Source organism: Sinocyclocheilus anshuiensis, unplaced genomic scaffold, assembly GCF_001515605.1.
Source record: "Sinocyclocheilus anshuiensis isolate Anshui unplaced genomic scaffold, SAMN03320099.WGS_v1.1 scaffold579, whole genome shotgun sequence".
NCBI classification, from domain to species: domain Eukaryota; kingdom Metazoa; phylum Chordata; class Actinopteri; order Cypriniformes; family Cyprinidae; genus Sinocyclocheilus; species Sinocyclocheilus anshuiensis.
Genome location: NW_015551075.1, coordinates 902,181 through 911,557, shown reverse-complemented (window position 1 = coordinate 911,557; position 9,377 = coordinate 902,181). Strand labels below are relative to the sequence as shown.

The 9,377-nt window shown below is 32.4% G+C and overlaps 1 protein-coding gene across 1 annotated transcript in view; it reads right to left on the bottom strand.

The window, feature by feature from the left end:
• The window catches only part of LOC107662260 (AN1-type zinc finger protein 6-like), an 82,453-nt gene extending 77,959 nt beyond the window's left edge, over positions 1 to 4,494 (bottom strand). The window contains exon 1 of the mRNA XM_016452214.1: positions 4,194 to 4,494. The gene's annotated coding sequence lies outside the window, so the exon portion shown is untranslated. The remainder of the gene's footprint in view (positions 1 to 4,193) is intronic.
• Between the last annotated feature and the right edge of the window lie 4,883 nt (positions 4,495 to 9,377).

Below are 9,377 nucleotides of genomic sequence, written 5' to 3'. Positions count from 1 at the left end.
GATGGATGGACAAGTCTATGGACGGACGGATGGACGGACAAGTCTATGGACGGACGGATGGATGGACAAGTCTATGGACGGACGGATGGATGGATGATTAACAAATACAATACAGCAGATCATATATGAGGGGAAAGAGGCGAGATTAGAACAGTACAATTACAATTAAAAAAAATAACAGCTTTACTGTTACTGTTATTAAAACTAAAGTTTTCTAGGATGATGGTGGACCAGGAGCATTAAAGATGAGATGAGGGAATAAGAATCCATAGGTGCATGAAACACTACTGAAGGCTGAGCTGCTAATGTGAGGCTTATTGGGCAACAATTGCTAGAGGAACCTGAGAGTGTTTCTCTCTGTGTGTGTTTCTGTGTGTGTGTCGGCACAATTTCCAGAGAGAGATATTGGTTTGTTACTTGATTTTAATATCTCTGCTATCTTTCGCCCACAGGGTCGCATTAGATTATAGCTCGTGAAAGAATAACGAGGTATAACCACAAACAACACAAAATCAAATGAGACACTAAACACTGAAGCGATGTGATGCAATGGTGCTGCATACAGCATCTACAACTCATTATGTTGGATTAATTTAAAACGCTTTTATTTTCTTCACTGTCACACCTCATAAAGATCCTTCCGTTTCGAGCACATTTTAATTGGTGGAAATGCACAACAAACGTTTTTCAAATTCATTTACTTAAGCAGCAAAGCAATAAAAGAATAAAGTCCTTTGGGCCACATGCCACATTTTTCAGTGTTTTATCATTCAGTGAATGGATTGAGCAACACAACTGAAACATTCACTGACAAGATCATTAAGTTTTCCTCACGACTAGTGCAAATATTGGCTCGGTCCCAAATTGCACACTATTCATGCAAGATGAAATTTAGCACATGCCATATCAAAGTATGTGTAAAAGACTGTTTAAAGGGTTTCAAAGGCACATCCATGCATAGTTTTGGGTTAAAAATGCCAAAATGCACTATACAAGAGGACGACCTTGATTTTTTCTTTTTTGGTAAAAAAAAAAAAAAAAGTAAAGGAATACCAAGTAAAAAAATGCTACAGCAGTTTCTACATGTACGAACCTAAAAGTTTACAATAATGCATTTTAAGGTGATATATTTACAGCACCCATGTGTTCAAGCTTCCATGCATATAATATATAATAATATATAATAATATAATATAATATAATATAATATAATATAATATAATATAATATAATATAATATAATATAATATAATATATGCATTTAGCAGACGCTTTTATCCAAAGCATATGCAAACAATAAAAAGTGCATAGTGTGTCTTATCAAGACAAGAGAATTTTATATGGAAGCTTGTTTCTGCAACGGAATTAAATAATAATAATAATAATAAAAAAGGCAATTGCGAGTTTTTGTCTCATGATTCAGACTTTTTCTTGCAATTCTGACTTTATATCTCACAATTCACACTTTTTTTTCTGAATTGCAAGATATCTCTTTATATCTTGCAATTCTGACAATATATCTTGCAATTCAGAATAAAAGTCTGAAGTCAGAATTGTGAAATATAAATTCAAAATTGCAAGAAAAACCTTAGAATTCTGCATTTATATTTTGCAATTCTGACTTTTCCTCCCTCAAAATTGTAAAAAAAAAAAAAAAAAAGTCTGAATTTAGATTTTATTTATTTTATTCATCTATTTTTTTTTAATTCCGTGGCGGAAATGGGCTTCCATAATTTATGGGTTAGATTGAATGCAATGATCACCATATAACTGTTTACCTCTCAGCACAGATTGATATGCATTATCCCTCCTCTACCTGAGAAAAGATTTCATCCAAAGTTTAGACATGGACCTGAAAAAGCCACCGTTTCCTTTTCAGCACTGAACCGCAAGAAACACCACACTGTCTCGACTGTTTGATGATCAAAGTGTGTTAGCAGGAGTCCAGCTCAATTTTTGGTTAAAAATGCCAAAATGCACTATACAAGAGGACGACCTTGATTTTTTCTTTTTTGGTAAAAAAAAAAAAAAAAAGTAAAGGAATACCAAGTAAAAAAATGCTACAGCAGTTTCTACATGTACGAACCTAAAAGTTTACAATAATGCATTTTAAGGTGATATATTTACAGCACCCATGTGTTCAAGCTTCCATGCATATAATATATAATAATATATAATAATATATAATAATATAATATATATTTTGCAATTCTGACTTTTCCTCCCTCAAAATTGAAAAAAAAAAAAAAAAAAAGTCTGAATTTAGATTTTATTTATTTTATTCATCTATTTTTTTTTAATTCCGTGGCGGAAATGGGCTTCCATAATTTATGGGTTAGATTGAATGCAATGATCACCATATAACTGTTTACCTCTCAGCACAGATTGATATGCATTATCCCTCCTCTACCTGAGAAAAGATTTCATCCAAAGTTTAGACATGGACCTGAAAAAGCCACCGTTTCCTTTTCAGCACTGAACCGCAAGAAACACCACACTGTCTCGACTGTTTGATGATCAAAGTGTGTTAGCAGGAGTCCAGCTCAACCCCCTTCACACACACACAGTTTTTCATATTAAAGCACTGAGAAACCTGATGTTACCTTGAGGCGCTAGACTTTAATGAGGGGATTTGAGTGGAATGTAAAGGTGTGAAGGGTCACCTTTATATGGGTGAATTGGGGAAATTTACCAGCCATGAATACATTTATAACCAGAAATATGGAATTATATTTAGCATTATGTTTTTCTTGTTTTCTGCATTTCATGTTCTTTCTCTTTCCTCTTGCTCCCTTCATCTCTCAGTTATTTTAATTACTACATTAAGTGATATTACTCTTACTAATGACCTGTTTATTTGACTGCATGCATGCAGTAAGAAGGATGATGGTGTTTGGGTCAGATGCTGTAGAAATAAACCACAATTCGGTGCTTATGCGGAGTTGCAATCAACTGATGCCTTGGTTTAATGCCCTTGTAATGGTTAATCAATCAGACGAACTTATAATTAAACATGACAGGCGTTCTTAAAGAAAGAAAGATGCTTTGCATATATCATAAATGATCACAAATGCATGCTATACAGATCATTTTAGGGTGGTCTGGCCATCCCATACAGCATTTTTTTTTTTTCAAATGTACTTTTAAATATATATATATATATATATATATTTTTTTTTTTTTAAATGGCCAAATATATATTTAAAAATGTATGTAAACATATTTTTCTATTTTAAAAATACAAAAATGGTAGAAAATATAAATATATATTTTTAAAAGCATTTAAAATATATTTTGCCCTCCATATGTTTCAATCCGAGAAAATACATTCACACATCACATTTAAAGAAACACTTTATTTGTTGTCTGTAATGTGTGAAAATACACTAGGTTATTCCATCCACATTTGCATCTAGCCTAAATCTAGGCTACTGTAAGACCGGAAATGTATTTTCCTGTATATTTTGGTACATGAGAGTTGAAACTAAATATATTTTCAGTTTAAAAATATATGTCATTGTGCTTGACTGGTTACAGCATATATTTAAAATACATTTTGGCCAGATTTTTATTTTTTTGTATGTATTTTTTGTCATGTGGGATATACAGTAGTGAGCACCAGGAACCAAATTAAGATATCAAGGGGTCAAAGTTTGGCTATAGTCTTAAAAGCCTGAATTTAACTTGCAGCATGCAGTCTGTCCTTCAATTATGGCATAGAAATTCCCATTTAGACAGAAAGAGATGATCTAAATGACATGTAAAGCTACCAACTACACTATGTTTCGATTTTACACACTGCTTAGGAGATTCTACCAACAATAATAGACCAGTACAGAAAATTAGTTTTTATAATCATGCAGCAATATCTATGAAAACACTGCAAACAGAAAAGGTATGCCTGTGCAAATGTAATAAGCACTGTTTCTCAGACAAAACAAAGCACTGCTTTTGATGACTAAATCGTTTTTTTCTCTTCATTTTTGCATTTCACTTCTGTTCCAGCTTGTGTGCTGATCTATCTTGCTTAAACTCAGCATTGTGTGTTTTAAGTCTTATGATAAAATGCTTGCAATGCTTCTCATTTGTAAGTCACTTTGGATAAAAGCATCTGCTAAAAGAATACATGTAAATGTTTACTTACTGCTAAGTGCTTCAAACAAAACTCTTTCAAAAGAGTTGATGGCACTAACCTTGCAAACTTTGGCAGATTTGTTCTTCCACAGTGCTCACTGTATCAGTGTTGTACCATCTTAACACGACTTTGTTCCCAGCCGGCGATCAGACTGGATGCAGTGATTTCAGCCAGTGCTTGGTGTTTTTGTGTGTAATGTGCATCAACCGCTCAGTGAACAAACTATGAGCGGCCTGACCTGCATGCTCTCGTGGGCCTTCAGTTCAGACAAGGAACTTTAGCCAATTTGGAGCCAATGACCTGAGTCATAAATGCCATGTGACTAATCACTTTTTAGTCACAAGAAAATGACATCATGACAAAGCTGATTGGCTGATGACACCACAGTTCTAAACCTTCACTAGTGACTATCATGAGCTGTGATGACAAACACAAAAAAACTAAAAAGAGGTTGAAAAAGAATGTAATACTAAAAATTATAACATTAAATTAATCCATGATAATAATACAATGTTGTTATCTAAAACTAAAATTCAATTCAATTCAGTTGAATTGAAATTAAAAACAGTTTTCAGAAATTGAAATAAAGCTAAAATAAAATAAAGCTAAAACAAAATGAATGAAATCAATGAAAATTAGAAATGTTGCCTTGGCACCTAACTGAAATAAGCTGAAGAAATAAAATTAAAATAAAAGTAAATAGAAGTTAAAAAATAATAAAGATGCATAACAAAATTACTAAAATGAATGTATAAAAACTTAAACATAACTGTCCAACTAACATTTGTCTTTTTAATTTTACTTGATATACTAAACCCTCAAAAAAAAAAAATGAATTCAAAATTTACAACAAATTCAAAATTAAAGAGTTTTCAGAAATTGAAATAAAGCTAAAATAAAATAAAATCAATGAAATCAATGAAAATTAGAAATGTTGCCTTGGCACCTAACTGAAATAAGCTGAAGAAATAAAATTAAAATAAAAGTAAATAGAAGTTAAAAAATAATAAAGATGCATAACAAAATTACTAAAATTAATGTATAAAAACTTAAACATAACTGTCCAACTAACATTTGTCTTTTTAATTTTACTTGATATACTAAAACCTCAAAAAAAAAATTAAAATGTACAACCAATTCAAAATTAAAGAGTTTTCAGAAATTGAAATAAAGCTAAAATAAAATAAAATCAATGAAAATTAGAAATGTTGCCTTGGCACCTAACTGAAATAAGTTGATGAAGTAAAATTAAAATAAAAGTAAACAGAAGTTAAAAAATAATAAAAATACATAACAAAATTACTAAATGAATGTATAAAAACTTAAACATAACTGTCCAACTAACATTTGTCTTTTTAATTTTACTTGAAATACTAAAACCTCAATTAAAATAATAAAAAAACCGAATTCAAAATTTACAACAAATTCAAAATTAAAAACTATAATAATAATAATAAATCTATTATAATATCTCAATGATACTAAAATAACACTTATCAAAACATATCCTATATATAGTAATAATTTAATATATATAGTAATATAAAAATAATTCTAAAGCACTGCATTAATGCAATGTTTCGATAAAAAGAGGCAAAATATATAAATAAAATAGCTGCAGTTGTCAGCAGGGCCTGGATCAATATTAACATGATTTCCATTAATCATAGAGAATATCATAGAGAAACCATCACCCATGACTCCCTGGGGCACAAAAGACTTAAACATCTTCATTTTTGTATATGCACTCATTTTCTGAATGGAAAAGCGTCGTACAGTACATTTATTCAAAAGTTGTGCCATTTCGCTGCATTTTTTTCAGATGACTGTGGTGTCAAAAGCAACCATTACAGATGAACCCTTTTTGTAAGTGATGTTTATGTTCCTTGCACTTCTTTTGATGCAGTACTTCTAGTTACTCATTTCCTGTGTTGTTTGTTTTTCACTCAGTTTCTCAGTCGCCGCGCTGATTCATTTAACAGCATGACGGCATCCAGAAATCTGGAACATCTTGTCTTGTGCAACAGAAAAAGCTTCGAAAATACTTGTCACTTTACAAAAGTCCTCCTGAGCGCACGCATATTTACATAATCGACGTTGTGGCATCAAATACATCACCGGTAATTATTTGTTAGCCTAAACAGGACAGATGTACAGCACACTTATATTTCATTGTGGCTTTCATTTGTGTAGCTACTCTGAACAATTAACCTTAACAACCAACTAGCGAGCACATTTGATTTATTCTGTCCCTTTTTAGTGGTATCTTAGTCTATACTGAACTTGGGCCTATATTTCTGAAATGCATGCATCATTGACCATTTCCGTTCATATTAGTCATCCAGATTGCAATTTCTGAATTTGATTCATGACATTTTTTATTACAGACGTTGAACATCTAGTTCCATCCAGCAGGCTTTTGAATCATGCATAATGACTTTACTAAACACACAAATAAAAACTTCTCAGTTTCCTATGTAATTCCAGTATATTAGACCACTTCAGTTTCTTTGCTTAGACAGAGATTGTCTTATTATTGGGAGATGAGAGGGTCTGTATTACTTAGCCTACCGTTGGAAAAAGTGCAACAGCTAACTTGGATCACGTGAGGCACCTCAGCCAATCATACAATGGCAGTGACATCAGTGGCCAGCTTTCACAGTTCTACGATAGTTAGTTACAGTTTATGTTGCACAGTAAAAAAAGAGCGCGAATTGCTGGTCACTTACTGGTCACTGCAATTTAAGATTAGGTTTTATTCTGTTCAATTAAAAAAATATATATTTGTTGAAATCTGGAAGGCATAGAAAGAATACATTTTAATGATTTTTTGGTTACACTTTATTTCGATAGTCCACTTTAGACATTCTACTAACGATAAGTAACTTTGTAACTACATGTCAACTACATGTCAACTAATTCTCATTAATTTGCAACTACATGTCTACTAACTCTCAGAGTAGACTGTTAGGGTAGGTTTAGGGTTAGTAGAATAAGTTGACAAAGAAAGTGTTAGAAGATATTAAGCAGACAGTCTACTAATACTCTACTAACTGCTAGTTGACATGTAGTTGCAAAGTTACTTGCTGTTAATAGAATGTCTAAAGTGGACTATCGAAATAAAGTTACTGATTTTTTTTTTACCTTTATTCATTAAAAGGCACTATATCATCATCATACGCAGCAGTCACTACATTTCAAGTCTGTTGATTGAAACTAGGAAGTCGAACAAATTTTATTTTCATTAAACAACATATAATATAATACAATAATTTAAATAATTCATTTCATTTATTCATTAAAATGCATTATATCAACATAAGGAATGTGGTCACATAATAGTCATTACAATTCAAGTCTAATTTCAGGTAAAACCTAAAAACCAAAGAAAGAAAACGTTGAGCTGGAAATGAGTCCTACCTATTGCGACATCATTAGAATCTGTGATCTGCTCTGTCACTCATATGCAGATCATTTTTCATCTCCTGTTGTCTCTCACATCAAAATCCGTCCACATATTTGTTTAGAACTGTTTTGGCTTTTAAACAGTGCTTGATCTGTGCATATTTTTCTCCTGATTCGGACGAGACGACTTTTTCACTGGAGAAAGCAATAGTATGGATAGACGACTCGTATTTTAGCTGAAAGCAATGGTGTTAAGTTAAAACATCTTAATGATGGATTTGTTTCTTACAAACATGCAGCTTTTTACTTCACAAGACATTAATTAATGGACTGGAGTGGTGTGGATTATTGTGATGTTTTTATCAGCTGTTTGGACTCATTCTGACGGCACCCATTCACTGCAGAGGATCCATTGGTGAGCAAGTGATGCAATGCTACATTTCTACAAATCTGTTCTGATGAAGAAACAAACTCATCTACATCTTGGATGGCCTGAGAGTGAGTACATGTTCAGCAAATTTTAATTATAGTGTGAATTATTACTTTAAATCTGCCATTTTGTTTCTTTACCAAACTGCCAAAACTTTTAGAAAAAGACATTTATAAATGGGCTGCTGGAAGACAATTGCTTCAGCTGGAAACGTCTTTTTGCTCATAATTGAATGGCATGTCTGAGCTGTACAGTCGCTTTGTACTTTGGTCAAGACCTTTCCAACAAGAATCCAACAGCAGCAATGTAATGAAGCTTAGAGTCGGGCTGTGTTTGACACGGTCACTGCTTTAGCATGTGATGAATCTGTCCAGCAGTGATAAGGATTTATATACTGTAATATGCCAGTCCCAGAGATACGCTCCAGTGGGACTGTAAATGGATATATTGATATGGATAAAGTCTGGCTTAGCGGAAAACAAAGAACAGAGAATGGTGTAATAACCTTACAAATTATTGGACCTTCTATTTTTCAAGGTCAAAAGGGGTCGAATCGTACAAAGCATCATTATAATGAGTATAATTACAATGTGTGGTCACGTTATAAATGTAAAACAAGAAATTATATTCTGCATAAAGAAAATGAAGTCTTTAAGACCATTAGCCATTATTTTCATCACAGCACTTTTACACATTTTCACATTCAAATGTCATTAACACAATGCATCTGGATGTTTTATTTGTTTGTTTGTTGTTTGGCTGTAAAATCTTTACTTTGGTCTTTAATTTGTTACAGTAAAATAATAAATAAATAAAATAATTAAAGATCATACCAAGATGTATACCAATGTTTTCACATTATGTATATATATATATATATATATATATATCCATACTGAGAATTTGGGGAAGAGTTAACTCTGTTTAAACGGCAGGAAAATAAAATACATGGTTTCTTATTTCTTTTGATTTTGGGGTGAAATATTTTATTTTGTCTGTGAGCTGTTGGCCCATGAGAATCACATAACTGATGCCTTCATTCTAGGGCTGTGACCTTAAATTTGTCATCTTCTGTCTTTTTATATCTAGGAACTAGTGAAATATTTATTGAAAGCAGTTGTTTGCAGGTTAGATTTCATGTAAAGAATATATCACATCATAAAAGCTGAATCAGGCTGAACAAGGGACCAAAGCAAAAGCACTTGTTTTTGGGCTGTTTGTCTTGTGGCATTAGTTTCTGCGAAACGCAGATCCAGGCTGCTAGATTGCTCGTGTCTCCATTTCACAGCTGCTGTTTCTGACAAAATGCTTTTGTTATGCTTGAGAAAACCATCTCTGCTTAGCTGTGCAGTTCTTGTCTGCTATCAGACAGAAAAAAAAAAAAACACACACCACGCAGGCATCCAA